Here is a 17,091-nt window from a genome sequence, read left to right as displayed (position 1 = left end):
GAGCTTATTTCTCATTGATTATTATTACACCCGCACATTTAGATTTAGTATTGACGGCGTATATTATCTGTATGTTTGCATTGATATTATTTTTGGGTATTTTTACTAATAAATACTGTTAAAAATAGTACCACCAGACTTCAATGGACCTCTCTATCTCTGCTGGTAACTGACTCAGTTACGGGGTTCGTAACAAAGTGGGGATCTCGTCTCGAGATTTGATACCAAATTGGAGGGCCAGTGAATCGGACTTAAGTCCAAACGTGGGTCTGGTTGCGCGGGTAGCCAGACGGGAAACCAGCAAAGATGGATGTGGAGGAATTTATAGAAAACCCGACTCCGGAGGCGCTAGAGGCGGCCACAAAGTCGGACTTGATAAATATTGTGAAAGGACTAAACCTCGCAGAGGTGAGGTTGTCGATGAAAAAGCGGGAGGTGCGGAGGGCCATAACTCAGTACTATATTGTGAAGAATGTGTTTTCGGCTGAGGTATTGGAAAATATCCCTGAAAAGGTACCAGCCAGTGGGACAGCTCAGTTAGAGTTGGAGAAACTAAGGTTGGAACATGAAATTAAATTAAAGCAGCTGGAAGCAGCTGAGAAAGAGAAAGAAAGAGCCAAAAGGGAGAAGGAAAGGGCCGAGAAGGAAAAAGAGCAGGAAAGAGCTGAGAAACAAAGGGAGCATGAAATTCAGTTAAAATGGCTGGAAGCAGCTGAAAAAGAAAAGGAAAGAGCTGAGAAAGAGAGAGAATATGAGGAGAAAGAGAAACAGAGGCAACATAACTTGGATATGGAGAAGTTAAGGCAAGAGCGAAGAGTTCAAGGGTCAGACCGAGAGGAGCTGTCTAATGTTAGTCGGGAGTTGAGGTTAGTACCTCCGTTCGAGGAAACGGATGTTGATAGTTATTTCTTGCATTTTGAAAAGGTGGCAGTGAATCAGAAGTGGCCCAAAGAGCAGTGGGTGGCGTTGTTATAAAGTGTGTTAAAAGGGAAGGCACAACGGGCATATGCGGCGTTGTCCATGGAGGAGGAGGAATCTGAGAATTATGAGGAAGTAAAGCAGGCCATTCTTCGGACCTATGAATTGGTACCTGAAGCCTATAGACAAAAGTTCAGAAATTTAAAGAAAGGCTGGAATCAGACGTATACCGAGTTTGCCTATGAGAAGGGTGTGCTCTTGGATCATTGGTGTGCAGCAGAAATAGTGGAAGGAGATTTTTGGCATCTCAGGGAGTTAATTCTGATTGAGGAATTTAAAGGTTGTGTTTCGGAGGATATCCGGATGTATTTGAATGAGAAGCCGAATAAGTCCATCTCCGAATTTGCTAGGATCGCAGATGAATATGCCGTAACCCACAAGACAAAGCTTTCCTTGAATAAAAGTTACCAGAGAGACTGTGAGAACGGTAGAGAAAGCCCGCCGGCTGAGGCAGAGGTCCCGCTGGGAGCTAGTGGTAAGATTGAGGAGGAGAGGCAAGATGGCAGGAGAGGTCCTGGCTTGACCTGTTTTAATTGTGGAAAGGGGGTGCATATTGCATCTAGGTGCCTTGCTCCGAGGAAGGAGACAGGAAAATGGAAAGCAGCAGTCCCTATAGGATGTGCTGTGGTGATCAGTAAATCAACGAGAGAGTCCCAGGTAGACAGAGTACGAGAAGGATCTGAGAAATGTATTTCAAAAGGAACCGTGTCTGTGAGAGAGGGAGACACACCAGTTCCAGTGCGGATCTGGAGAGACACGGGAGCTGAACTGTCATTGATTAGCAGTAAGGTATTGGATTTTGGTCACAAGACGGGAATGGTAGCTTTGAGAGGAATAGGAAAAGGGACAGAAGCGGTACCCTTGCATAGGATCATTCTGAATTGTGATCTGGTATCTGGACCAGTTGAAATAGGGGTGCAATCAGAATTCCCGAGAACTGACGTGGACATCCTTCTGGGTAACGATTTAGCCGGTGGTAAGGTTTGGTCAGCAATGAAGCTGACGAGTCAGCCTGTGAGTGTTGAGGTCCCACCCCTAGATTCCAAGATTTATCCGGCATGCGTGATCACTCACAGCATGTCGAGAAAGGCAGCTGAGAACGAGAGCAGTTTAAATCCGGCCAGTATCGATTTGGCCGAGACGTTTTTACCGACCTTGTACCAAAAGGGTGGTAAAACGGAGAATAGGAAAGTGAAAAAGAGTAAGGGAGAGGAGGCAGTCCTGCCCTTAGCCAGGAGGAAATTTATAGAGGCACGAAGTAAAGATGAGAAACAGATAAGGCTGTTAAAAGGTCCAGAGTTGGACACGGATGATCTGTCTGGTTTGGCAGAACTGTTTGAAGAAGTTGAAAATTCTAAAGGTGTTCCCGATAATGAAATGAGGGCAGTCCTAGATGAAAAGGATGCCATTACCTTGAAGAAGTCTGCTGGGTTGGCAGTTGAGGTTGTTTCAGCCAGTTGAGTTTACTCCGGAAGGGAGTTGCCCAGAGAGTAGCTAGGAGGATCAGGGGAATTTAGAATTTGAAAAGGGTACAGGTACTGAAAGCCTGGAAGAGGCAGATGTCCCCTTTGAGTGTGTTCAAGATGTGGATGCATGTGGTACTGAACCTAGTAATGAAACTCAGGAAAAGTCTGAGGTATTTAATTCAGTTGAAAAGGAATGCAGTCCTTGTGGGTCAGATGGACTTGGTTCAGTGAAGAAAGGGTTAACCGTGGTAATAATGGGAAGTGAGAATTCCCAGTTGTTTGTGTTCGAAGGTGTGTTAAAAGTTAGTGAGGAGATAAAAGGTGGTAAGGTGAATATTATTATTGAAGGAAAAGGGAAAAGTGTAGTTCCTAAATTGAATGAAGAAATTTTAAAGTCTGGATTGATGTCAGAAGCAGCAACCAGGCTACAGAGACAATGGCTTGGTGCCTGCGAATCAATTGCAGGTTGAGTTGGAATGTAAAGGTGCCCCACACACTATTGTTTTTCAAGAGTGTGGTGTGAAAAAGCAGAATTTGAAATGCTGTTTGAACAAAGAGGGATCGCTTGCAGATCTTAAATTGAGAATTAATAGCATGAAGGGTCCTGAAGAGAAAACTAGCAACTTGCTTAAAATTAAAGAATTGTGTGGAAGTTCAGAAAATGGTCTAAGTTTGGAACACATTGTTGATAAAATAACTATGAAAGGAGCAGGCGAAAGCCTATTCCCCACTGGTGCACAAGCTCGCCATGTGGGAGTTAACTGGAAACGGGACGAGGGTTGACGGGATGCCGTTTTAAATTGCAGGTTCCGGTTTTAAGGGATTTCGACAAAGCATGTGAATAATAAAGACAACCGCCATGGAAGACTGACTGTTAAGTTTGAAAGTAACAATAAAGATTAGTATTTGCATGAACTTTTGTCGTATACACGTAAGCTAAGATCACAACTCTTTAGTTTTTGTTTGCTGAAGGAAAAAAAATAGGTAGTTATTAAATTGGAGTCTGATGCTACAAGAATTTATTAAGGTACAAGATGTTGAGATATTAAAGGAAGTGACAATGTAATCGTTAACTGTTTAGATGCTGAATTGAATGTATAACTGTATTATTCTGTAGTGAAAAAAAACTTTTGTGTTAGATTCTAAAATCCTGTAAGACTCTATTACTTCGTTTTTACCGATGGTAAAAACGCTTTGAAGGAAGGGGGTGTTACGAATGTGCCACAACTCTGAGGGGCCGAAAGGTACAAAGTAGCCCCCTCCTTTTTTGAGAATCGCAAGATCGCTATTAATTCGGGTCTGGGACCCAGGAAATGAGAGAGAGACGTCCAGAATACACAAGACTTGGAATGTGTCCTGGCCTCCGCAAGACAAAGCCACGGATAACGGCCATTGTCTCTTGGAGACGGAGTTGTGTATTGAGTACTGTACTCTTCATTGAAGCCCTCAGGAGATGACCAGAGTGGGCTGGTTGAGGGATCGCATCATCCCAACCTGATTGACATCTGAGACCCCGTGAGTAAGGATAAAAGAGGGTCTGGGGAACAACCCCTTTAAATGCACCAGGAGAAATGCTAGAAATCCTGTGACAGCGTTTAATAGTGACAGACGGTGGGGCTCGCGTGCGTCCTTTTCCTTTGCCTAGGAATTGGCGGGCTTACCACAGAAGAACGGCTTAGCTAAAGGACTGGGGACACCAACGGAACTCTCGAAGGATCGACATCATAAAAAGGAAAAGCTGGCAAGTTTCTAAAAACTCTCTCTTGACTCCAACCAAAGGCTGCAGCCTGAATGAACTGAGTGACTTTTATATTTCCATCGGACAATACATTATCCCCTAGACAACGATAGAGCTTATTTCTCATTGATTATTATTACACCCGCACTTTTAGATTTAGTATTGACGGCGTATATTATCTGTATCTTTGCATTGATATTATTTTTGTGTATTTTTACTAATAAATACTGTTGAAAATAGTACCACCAGACTTCAACGGACCTCTCTATTTCTGCTGGTAACTGACTCAGTTATGGGGTTCGTAACAACTCTAACTGTGTGTCTGTGTGTCCTTGTATAAACATGCTGCTGAGAAACCATAACATTTGTTCTCCATCAAATAACACCCACCTCTCTCTATCATAGTAACCAAGCAACTCTGCAGTCAGCAGAAATCAAAGTGTCCAAAAGTCAGTCTCATTCTCCTGGCGTTTTAAAGTGACAGTCCACAGAAAAAATGAACCCTAGGGGTACATAACACCTCCTCCCAAGAAAGTAAAATTTTGATCAAGCAGCAAAATTTTTTAAAACTGTTGATTACAGAGTATAAAACAATACATATGTGATTAACATGTAGTACATTACAGAAGCGTAAACAAACACTAGTTTCTATTTCATTTTTAAACTTAGCATCCAGACAATCAATCTAACACGTTATTGTCTTTACCTTTCACATGCTTTATTATAAAATCAAATTCCTGCAAAACCAGATCCTATTATATTCAAAATGGCATTTGGTCAGTCATTTCCCTTTTCCACTTCAAAACCGTGTTTATCTTGTGAAAAGTTCCAAATAAGTTATTTGGTCTAACTCCACAACCTTTAGTTCCACAGGTTTCCATAGGAACCGCAGCAATGAAAAGGCTGAGACCACATGGCCAGCTTCCCCGACAAGGTGAGGGCACTGGGGCAACAGAACAAAACTCTTCTCGTCAAACTGGAGCAACAGGATCTGGTTTTGCAGAAATTTGACTTTTTTTTTGTAACAAAGCATGTGAAAGGTAAAGACAATAATATGGTAGATTGATTGTCTGGATGTTAAGTTTAAGAATGAAATGGAAACTAGTATTTGTATACACTTCTTTAATGTGCTACATGATGATCACATATGTATTACTCTGTAAACTACAGTAAAACAATTTTGCCCCTTGATCAAAATTTTGCTTTCTTAGGGGGAGGTGTTATGAACCCCCAGGACTGTGGACTGTCACTTTTAAACACTGTGAGAATAAGACTGAATTTTGGACACCGTTTGAGCTGCTCCAGAGAGAGAGAGAGAGAGAGAGGGAGAGAGGTGGAGTTATTTGATGGACAATCGAATGTTATGATTTCTCTGCAGCTTGTTTACATGGACAGTCACAGACACACAGACACACACAGTTGGAATCAAGATGGTTTCGGTCAATGGAAGACACCAGTGAGTCGGTCGCTGGTTTAAACTCTCAGTAGCCCAAAAGGGGTGAGTTGAGATCGATCCAGAGTATTGATAAATGACTCTCACAAATTCTGCAACTAGAAGTAGTTTTGCAGAGAAGGGAAGAGAGGAGAGGAAGGTTTGAAACAGAAGAAACCTAGTGACAAAGAGATCACTGTTTGGACTCTCTCTCTCTCTTTCTCTCTATGTAGCCCGTGAGGGTGAGTTTGATTCCAGGCTGCGAAAGTGTGATTGTCACATAGTTAATCTGCATGAGTGGGTTCTCTGGTGAGGGGAAAACCTTTGTGAATACCATGTGTGTGTTTGTCCTTTGTCTGGGTGTGGTAGTTCACTGAAGAAAGGCACCCCAGTGTCAAATCACTGTTGGAGTTATTTTGTATGTTGTGGAACTGGATAAGTGGCTATCACATTGTGTGATTGGGGTACCTTGTGGAATCTACCGGTGTGTCGACTCTTGCCTGGGTGGTGGTTCCCTTGAAGATGGTCCCCTTTGTGATAAGCTACTGTCGGTGATAATCCATACGTGGATTCTGTTTGAGTATCCTGTGGCCACCACTTTGGGATGTCCCGTAGCTGAATTCGGGTGTGGTACCACTTGTGTTGGAAGGATATTCATTGAAGATCACTGTTGGTGATATTTTGTGTGTGGAGTGGAACAACTTCGGTGATAAAACCTACTGCCTTTGTTATTTTGTATTGCTGTTGTGGAATCTGTGGAAAATCGATGTAATTGCCTTCTCAGAACACTCGCCTTTGGATTACAAACATCATGCATTAATTAACCTGTGCATCTTAACTGAACTTTTCTTACACACCATCGTAAGACTGTATCACTTATTACCTAAGCTTGAAGAAATTTGGGGATTTGTATATTTACACCTACATATGCATAACACCATTAACTCTTGATTTACTTGGTTTAAGTTACTATATGATGTAGTTACTAATAAGACGGTGTTTTGTTAACAGCAAATCCAGACTCCAGGTGTGTTCTATTGTTGCTGATATTTTTACAGGGTTGTATGTACGTGATAGTCCCAACACCACCAGTCACTGGCAGCCAACCAGAAAGGTTCCATTTATTTTCACTCTTTGCCTCCTGCCAATTAACCACTGCTTTATTCATGTCAGAATCTTTTCTGTAGTACCATGGGCACGTTAAGCAGCCTATTGCATGGCACCTCGTCAAGTATCTTCTGAAAATCCAAGTACACAACATCAACCATTTCTGCTTTGTCCATCCTGCTTGTTATTTCTTCCAAGACTTCCAACAGATTTGTCAGTCCTATTTTATTTTGTACTTTGAGTTCCCTGAGAACTCATCCTTAACAACCACTGAGGTGAGACTAACTGGCTTCCAATTTTCTTTCTTTTGCCTCCCTCCCTTCTTAAAGTGTGGAGTGACATTTGCAATTTTCCAATCTTCCACAACCATCCCAGAATCCAGATTTTCTTGAAAGATCAAAAGATGGAAACTATAGACAGAGTGCAGAGGAGATTTACAAGGATGTTGCCTGGATTGGGGAGTATGTTTTACAAGAATAGGTTGAGGGAACTTGGCCTTTTCTCCTTGGAATGACGGAGGATGAGAGGTGACCTGATAGAAGTGGATAAGATGACGAGAGGCATTGATCGTGTGGATAGTCAGGGGCTTTTTCCCAGGGCTGAAATGGCTATCATGAGAGGTCACGGTTTTAAGATGTTTGGAAGTAGGTACAGAGGAGATGTCAGGGGTATGTTTTTTATGCAGAGAGTGGTGAGTGCATGGGTTAGGCTGCCGGCCATGGTGGTGGAGGCAGATATGATAGGGTCTTTAAAGAGACTCGTAGATAGGTATATGGAGCTTAGAAAAATAGAGGGCTATGGGTAACCCTAGGTAACTTTTAAGGTAAGTACATGTTCGGCACAGCTTTGTGGGCCGAAGGGCCTGTATTGTGCCGTAGTTTTTCTATGTTACTATATTACTAATGCCTCCACAATCTCTTCAGCCACCTCTTTCAGAACCCTGGTGTCTACACCATCTGGTCTGGGTGACTTATCTACCTTCAGACCTTTCAGTTTCCCAAGAAACTTCTCCCTGGTAATAGTAACTTCACACACATCATGACTCTTGTCACCTGGAACTTCCACCAGACTGCTAGTGTTTTTCACCATCATTTTGCTTTTAGAATACTTCTTCCTCTTTGGGAATGTATATGTTCGGTGCCTTCCGAATTGCTTCCAGAAATTCCAGCCATTGCTGCTCTGCCGTCATCCCTGCCAGTGTTCTTTTCCGATCAGTTCTGGCCAACTCCTCTCTCACACCTCTGTAATTCCTTTTATTCCACTGTAATACTGATACATTTGAATTTAGCCTCTCCTTCTCAAACTTCAGGGTGAATTTGATCATATTATGATCACTTGCCCCAAAGGGTTCTTTTACCTTAAATTCTCTAATCAATTCCATTTCATTGCACAATACCCAATCCAGAATAGCTGATTCCATAGTGGACTCAACCACAAGCTTCTCTAAAATATCACTTCGCAGGCATTCCAGAAAAAAACCCTTTTGGAATCCAGCACCAACCTGACTTTCCCAATCTACCTGCATATTGAAATCCTCCATTACTATTGTAACATTGCCCTTTTGGCATGCATTTTCCATCTCCCATTGTAATTTGTTAGCCACTCCCTTACTACTGTTTGAGGGTCTGTATACAACTCCCATCAGGGTCTTTTTACCCTTGCAGTTCCTTAGCTCTATCCACAATGATTCAACACCTTCCAACCCTGTGTCACCTCCTTCTAATGAATGAATTAATTTTTTTTACCATCAAAGTCACACCACCCTTTCTACCTGACTTTTCAATAGAATGTATACCCTTGAACATTAAGTTCCCAGATATAACATGCTTCAAACCATGATCCAGTGATATCTACAACATCATATTTTCCAATCTGTAAATGTGCTATAAGTTCATTGAACTTATTCCACATACTGCGCATTCAAATATTCAGTCCTGTATTCACCCTTTTCGATTTTGTCGGCCTTTTATTTTGCAACTTATTCTGTTGACTACAATTTTGCCTTATCAAGAGCCTCTCCTTGATAAGAGTCTCACTGCACACTGCCTCTGTTTGAAACCAATTACCTCATCTTTAGCACTGCCACTGTGGTTCCCATCCCTCTGCCTAATTAGTTTAAACCGACCTGAACAACTCTAGTCACCTGTCCACAGGGATATTGGATCTCCTTGGGTTCAGGTATAAACAGCCACTTTTTACAGGTCATACTTTCCTCAGAAGAAATTTCAATGATCCATAAATCTGAACCCCTGCCTCCTGCACCAGTTCCTCAGTCGTGCATTCACCTTCCACATCTTCCTATTCTTACTCTCACTGGCACGTAGCACAGGCAGCAATCCAGAGATTATTACCCTGGAGGTCTTAACTTTCTACCTAGATCCCAAAAAACTCTCTTCAGGACCTCCTCACCTTGTCTACCCATGTTATTGGTGCCAATATGTACCAAGGCTTCTGGCTGCTCACCCTCACCCTTGAGAATGCCATGGACACGAGCCGAAACATCCCTAATACTGGCACCAGGGAGGCGACACACCTCTTCTCCTGCTCCCGGTCTCTGAGTGGCCACTGTCCAAGCACTGAATCTCCTGTGAAACGCTGCCTTTTAATGCACACGTGCCAACCTGTGTGAGTCATCTCTTCTCCCGCTCCCAGTCTCTAATTGGTTATTGTTCAATAATATTTCATATTAACAAGCATGAACATCCCTGCAATGCTTGTTTCTTCATTGCTTTCTTGACCATTCTCATTGAGCTTACCACATCTTCATGCTTTGTGCCTTTTTTCCCCAAGCTTGAAGATGAATGAAACTGAGAGTCATAGCCCAAGTCTAATACTTCTGCAAACCCTGGCATGAGACTGATGTCTATTGTGGAGAACACAGGCACAAAAGATTCTGCAGATGCTAGAAATCTTGAGCAACGTACAGAAAATGCTGGAGCAACTCACCAGGTCAGGCAGCATCTATGGAAGGAAAAAACAGTCGATGTTATGGGCTGAGACCTTTCGTTGGCACCGCAGTAAAAACTTGGATCTCCGGTACCTCACAAACTGCCACATCCCATGGCCATTCAGAATAAGCAATCAGGCAAATGTCAGGGCAGCAGAGAGGGAGAATCTGGGCCAAAATGCAGTAATGTGGCATTTCTGAAGTAATCAGCAGAACCAGTTTAAATCTCAGTGATCCTTTTGTCTTCAACTACTCTGATGCTGTGCTGACCAAAACCAATGGTATCAAACCAGAAGGCACAATGTCTTATGCTGTTTCTGTGTCCAGTTAGTTTAATGACTGATTTAATAAATTAATTTCTGAACTGCGTGCACATGCACACCTGAGGTCATTCTCATTCTCGAAGATTATCTGTATAGACTTGCTCTTTCCTGCAAGAATTGTGCTGCTCTTTCCCAAAATCCTCACCCAGGAACCTCAGAAGCCACACTACCCCCACCACCCTCCATGGGTAAAATTTACAATGTTCTTGTTATGAAGGATGAACAACTCTGATGGGCAGAAGGGTACAGAGTTGCCCATATTCCCCCACTCCAGGAGAATCACAAACTGTTACTGTTACCACGCTGCTAATGAGAGAGAAAGAGAGGCAAAGGGAAAACATACTGGGACTGGAACATCTGCTTCAGATAAGGGAGAGATAACACTGGGAGAGAGAGACTTGTTGACCCACTATATTATGACTCCTGAAAGTCTTATGGCTCTGGAGAGGGCTGTTTACTTGGTACCATTCTGTTCATTAAAATTCCTCTGTGGACAGCTGGAGTGGGCTGGTTTGATGGGCTGAGCAATTCAAAACTGATTGACTCCTGAGACCCCGTGAGTAGGAATAAAAGTGAGGTCTGGGGAGACACCCCTCAGACACACCAGGAGACACACTAGTGAGCACTGCTTGAGTGTTGGAACCCACGAGAAGGTGTGGGGCATCGGAGACCGAACAAAGGATCGGTCAGTTTAACTCACAGTGTTATAGCAGGGCCGGTGGGGGCTTGTGCGTGTGTCCACTCATGCCAGAGTGATGAGTCCACCACAGAAGAACGGTCTAGCTGAAGGATAGACGGATCATACCTGAATGGCCACATCGACAGATCAAGAACGTAAAGGCAGGTTTGCCTGGCTGTAGCTGTCACTGTTTTTCTTTTCTTTCTTTCTTTCTTTCCTCTTTTCTCTTTTCTTTTTCTCTCTCTCTCTCTCTCTCTCTCTCTCTCTCTCTCTCTCTCTCCTCATTAAAATACAAGAACCAACAACTACCTCAACACGTATGAACTGAACTGAAATTTATTTTCACATATGACAATTCATTATCCCCTAGACATCGATAGAGCTTGTTTATTATTGATTATTATTATACCCACACTTTTAGGTTTAGTTCTATATATTTGCATTGTTGATATTGATATTTTACTAAAAAACACTGTTTGAAAATAGTACCACCAGACTCCAACGGATTCTTCTACCTTTGCTGGTCAGACACCCAGTTACGGGGTATGTAACACTCTCTCCTTGCCCACACGCAGGGTTAACTAGCACTAAGCTCAGCCACATTGCTCGTACATCAACTTGTTGGTGGACAGGTCTTCTTGGTTGACAAGAAGCCTCATAGCGATCATGAATTTTTAATGAGAGCTGGTTAAATATCATTAGCTTGTTTATCTTTCTGGCTTCCCCTCCCTTCCTTTCCAGTCCTGAAGAAGGGTCTCAGCCTTAAGTGTTGACTGTTTATCATTCCCATAGATACTGCCTGACTTGCTGAGTTCCTCCAACATTTTGTGTGTGTATGGCTCTGGATTTCCAGCATCTCTTGGATTTAGCATCTTTTTATTCCCTCTTCAGAATCAGAATCAGGTTTAATATCAGCACAATGCAATACATAATAATAGAAAAAAACCTGTGAACGACAATAAATATATTTATATAAAACAGGTAAATTAAACAGGAATAGAAAGTAGTGAGGTAATGTTCATGGGTTCCATTTCCATTCAGAAAACCTATGGCAGAGGGGAAGAAGCTGTTCCTGAATCACTGAGTGAGACCCTTCAGGCTTCTCTACCTCCCTTGCTCTCTTTCCAACTATGCTGCAGTGTGTTACATATTCAAATACGAAGTCTGTGCTGGTAATTCCTTGGGTAGCTTGATATCAAATTTTGTGGGGGCATCTTGAGCTATTTTACTGCATGAAAAATGCAATAATAGATGTAACTGCTTGTTGTTCTGGAAAAATAGACAAGATACCTTGTAACAATATTCTGAGACACCTTTGAATCACAATGACTGTCTGAAGCTTCTCTTTCTTTCAGGCTTGGGCAGGGGTTATGTTAGTTAAATATTTTATGAATTAAAATCTAATTATCATAAATTTGCTTTTGTCTTGCAGAAACCACATGGATGCTAATAAAACAAAATACTGCAGATACTGTGAATCTAAAGGGCAAACACTTCTGGATTCATTACAATCAATTGGGGATGCTGGTTACAGACTATACAGCAAATGGAGCTTGAAGGGTGTAGTAATAGCAAAAGAACACAAGGAAATAGGAGTAGAGATGGAACATCAGGCCCTTCAATCCGCCTCCACCATCCAATAAGATCAAGGCTGATCTATGTTAACTTCATCTCTTCCTCAGTTCTATTTCTTTATTCCCTTCTATTCCTCAACCTAGCAACACTTATCCAGTTCCACTTGAAAAAATGCTGGTAGTCCAGCTTCCACAACTGCCAGGGCAAATGATTGTGGAGATTCACCACATATAATCAGAATGAATTTCTATGGACTGACCTCACTTTTAAATGACCAGTTTCTCATCATGTGGTTACATCCCCTTTTTCGACTCTCTCCCTGGTGAAAACATTTCAACACCAACCCTGTCAAACTCTCCTCAGATTTTATCATCTCCTAGGTTTGAATCAGGTCAGTACTTGTTCTTTTAAACTGCAAGGAATATAGACCAGGACCAGAAACACAACAAATTCTGCAGATGCTGGAAATCTAAACCAAGTACTGGAGGAACTCAGCAGGTCAGGCAGCATCCATGGAAGTAAACTAACTCAACACTTTGGGCTGGGTCCTGAAGAAGGGTCTTGGCCTGAAATCTCGACTTTTTGTTCATTTCCATGGACGCTGCCTGGCCTGCTGAGTTCCTTCAGCATTTTGTGTGTGTTCTCCAGTCCTTGGTAGGACTACACCCTCATCTCAGGAATTAGCTTGGTGAATTTCCTCTGTAATGCTTCCAATGTTACTCAATCACTTTTTTAGGAAACTGGACCAAAACCATACACAATATTCCAGGTGGGGAAGCAAATGAGCTTTATACAAAAACTTCATATTTTTAAACTCCTAACACTTTGCAATGAAAAGCAAAGTGCCGCTTGCTGTCTTAACAGATTTTGGACCTGCTTGCTGATGTTTTGTGATTTATACATTATAACACACAAAACATTCAGAATCTCACTCACTTACATTCTCTCTCCATTTAGATAATAATTTGCCTTTTGGTTTCAATTCTTGAAGCATGAGTTTGGCTTCTGTTTCCAAAGGCCATTAGTTAACTCCTTCAGTATGAAAAGGACACATTTATTCCAACTTTCTGCTTACAGTGAGACAAACCATTTTCAATCCATTCTTAAACACTCCTTGTAATACACGTCTTTTAATTATGCACTGGAAAAGGGTAAGGGGGACAAACTAAATATGAAAGGCAATCTGTGGAATGATCACCAAGGTGGATCTGTTAGTGAAAAGAATGGACAGAAATCAAGGGAAGTGCAATGAAAAAGTGAAAAGAGACGATGAAAAGAAAGGCCCTTCCCACAGGTACAGACCTTATTCCATGATCGAATGAAACTCAGCAAAGCTTCAAGAATAATAATTTAATGCTGCCTTCAGCCCTGCAGTTAAAGGATGGACTTCACTTTTGACCTAATATTATGCCTTGCTTTCACAGTATATTTCACCCACCAGAATTTTAAACAAGGTACTGGATGCCTCGTTACCTTACATTAAACTGAACATGTAACTATAGGTGTGGGAGTTTGTGCTGCCATGTTTTCTGCAGATGGGGGATAATGGTTGATTACAGCAGCTGCACTAGCTTCAGGGATGCTCTCAGCTGCAACGTCAGGCTCCTGAACATCTGACACCGCAGATCTCCCCCATTATGACTCTTTAGTGCCATCATATGATCACCTGAGATACTCAGAATTCAAAGTTCAAAGTAAATTATCAAAGTACGTATGTGTCACCATGTACAACCCTGAGATTCATTTTCTTGCAGACATTCACAGTAAATCCAATAACCATAATATTGAATGGAATGGTACACTAAGAAAAGGAATGCCTACCATTCCATGCCCAGACTGCATTTTGGGAAATTGGATCACTTGGCTGTCACTCTCTCTCCTGCATACAGGCAGCGGCTGAAGAGCAAAGCTCCAGAGATTACAACAACAAAGAGGTGGTCGCCAGAGGCACAGGAGCGACTAACGGATTGCTTCAAGTCGGTGGACTAGGTTGTGTTCAAAAACTGATCTGTGGATCTGAATGAATACACAATGGTTGGCATGGACTTTATTAAGACAGTTGTAGGTGAGTATTCCCCCACAAAATCATTCAGAGTCTTCCCCAACCACAAGCCCTCGATGAACCATGGGCTCCACCACCTGCTGAGGGCTAGGTTGGAGGCATTCAAGCCTGGACCAAGAGAGTTACAAGAGGTCCAGGTGTGATCTCCAGAAACTCATTTCATGGGTGAAGTGGCAATTCCAGACTAAACTTGAATCAGTGAAAGATGCTTCACAGTTGTGGAAGGCCTTGAATTCTGTCAGCTCTTATAAAGTAAAATCAAGTGACATAGGCGAGAATAGGGCTTCATTTCCAGATGAGGCCTAATTTGGAGTTCTGTGTACAATTCTGGTCACCTACCAACAGGAAAGATGTAAACAGGTTTGAAAGAGTACAGAGAAAATTTACAAGAACGTTGCTGGGACTGGAGGACCTGAGTTATAAGGAAAGATTGAATAGATTAGGACTGTATTCCTTAGAACACAGAAGACTGAGAGGAGACTTGATAGAAGTATGTGAAATTATTAGGGGTATAGATAGGATAAATGCAAGCAGGTTTTTCCTGCTGAGGTTGGGTGGGACTACAACCAGAGGTCATGGGTTAAGGGTGAAATATGCAAAGTTTAAGGGGAACATGAGGGAAAACACCTTCACTCAGAGGATTGAGAGAGTGTGGAATGAGCTGCCAGCGCAAGTGTTGTATGTGAGCTTAATTTCGATGTTTAAGAGAAATTTGGATATAGGTACATGGATAGTAGGGGCATAGAGGGCTATGGTCCCAGTGCAAATATGGGAGTAGTGGTTTTAGCATGTACTAGATGGGCTGAAGGATTGGGCCATCCCTGGTTAGTTAAACACAACCCCCACATAGACTGGCTCAGTGGCAAGATTGTAGGCTGGAGCCCATTCTGTCACTCCCACTGCCTCTGCCATGCTCACATCCCCTTGTCTCCAAGCCCAGATCCTCCTGAGGAATTTCCGGACTGAGTGCCATCCCTTCTGAATACAAGGACCTCAAGGCTATGTTCAGCAAGTCCTGGGCCACTTCCCTGCTGCCTTATCGTCCATGTGATTGTGCCATTGACCTCTTGCCTGGCACATCTCCCCCAGGGGGCCACCTGTATTCCCTGTCCGTACCTGAAACAGAAACCATGAGTAAGTGCATTCAAGAGTCTCTGGCTGCAGGCATCATCTGGCCGTCTTCCTCCCCTGCTGGTGCCGACTTTTTCTTTGTTGAAAAGAAGGATGGCTCCTTGCATCCATGCATTGATTACTGGGGACTGAATGAAGTCACTGTGAAGAACCATTACCCTCTTCCACTCATCACCTCGGTATTTGAACTACTGCCAGGTGCCTCAGTTTTCACCAAGCTTGATTTCAGTAACGCCTACCATCTTGTCCACATCTGTGAAGGGGACCAATGGAAGTTGGCCTTCAACACCACCTCAGGCCATTACGAATATCTGGTCATACCATTCAGTCTCACCAATGCCCCTGCCATCTTCCAAGCCCTGGCAAATGATGTTCTCAGGGACATGATGAACCAATCTGTTTTTGTGTATCTCGGCAACATTTTGATTTCTTTCTAGGTTCCTTGCTTCTTTGCTGAACACACAGGTCATGTCTGCAGAGTTCTCCAGCACCTTCTAGAGAACCAGCTCTTTGAGAAGGCTGAGGAATGTGAGTTTCATCGCAGTAGTCTCTTTCCTGGGGTATGTAATTTCAGGCGGTTCCATTCAGATGGACCAACAGAAGGTCATGGTGGTGGCCGAATGGCCCCAACCCTTGACTCATCAGGAGTTGCAATGCTTCTTGGGCTTTGCTAACGTCTATCGCCGCTTCATCAGAAATTACAGTACACTGGCTGCACCACTCACTGCTCTTACCTCATCGGCTGTCAGATTCTCCTGGACCCCTGCTGTGGGTCAGATTCTCTGACCTGAAGGAACGTTTCACCTCTGCCCCAATCCTGATTCAACCCAACATCGACTGGCAGTTTATTATGGAGGTTGATGCATCTGATAATGGCGTAGGAGCTGTTCTCTCTCAGCGCTCAGCCAAGGATGAGAAGGTACAACCCTGTGCCTTCTTCTCTGACTGCCTCACTCCCACGGAGCAGAATTACGATGTTGGAAACCGGGAGCTGCTAGCTGTGAAGCTAGCTCTGGAGGAGTGGAGGCATTGGCTGGAGGGAGCAAAGGTGCCATTGTTAGTCTGGACTGATCACAGGAATCTGGAATATATCCCTACGGCCAAACGTCTCAACTCCCAACAAGCTCGTTGGTCCCTGCTTTTCTCAAGATTCAATTTTACTCTGTCCTTCCACCCCGGTTCCAAGAATGGAAAACCTGATGCCCTCTCCCGAAGATTTCCCTCCTCGAGAGACCCCTGAGGTACCCAATGTCATCCTCCCTGCTCACTGTCTTCTGGGTGTAGTGCAATGGGATATCGAAGCCACGGTACAAGCTGCTCGACAGAACGAGGCAGCCCCTAGTCAATGTCCCACCGACCATGTTTATGTTCCCAGGTCTGTCCGCTCACAGGTATTGCGGCGGGGTCATTCTTCCCGGTTCTCCTGTCACCCTGGAACCAAGTGTACTCAGGCCTTCATCAGTCGGCGGTTCTAGTGGCCCTCGATGGGAGATGATGTGTCTCAGCCTGCTCGGTCTGTGTTCAAGGCAAGAACTCTAACCGGTCACCCACTGGTCTGTTACAACCCCTGTCTATCCCCAAAAGACCCTGGTCCCACATTGCCCTGGACTTTGTCACTGGTCTTCCCCCATCAGATGACACCACCACCATTCT

The sequence above is a fragment of the Hypanus sabinus genome, chromosome 15, assembly GCF_030144855.1.
Source record: "Hypanus sabinus isolate sHypSab1 chromosome 15, sHypSab1.hap1, whole genome shotgun sequence".
In the NCBI taxonomy this organism is placed as follows: Eukaryota; Metazoa; Chordata; class Chondrichthyes; order Myliobatiformes; family Dasyatidae; genus Hypanus; species Hypanus sabinus.
This window is presented reverse-complemented; position numbering follows the sequence as displayed.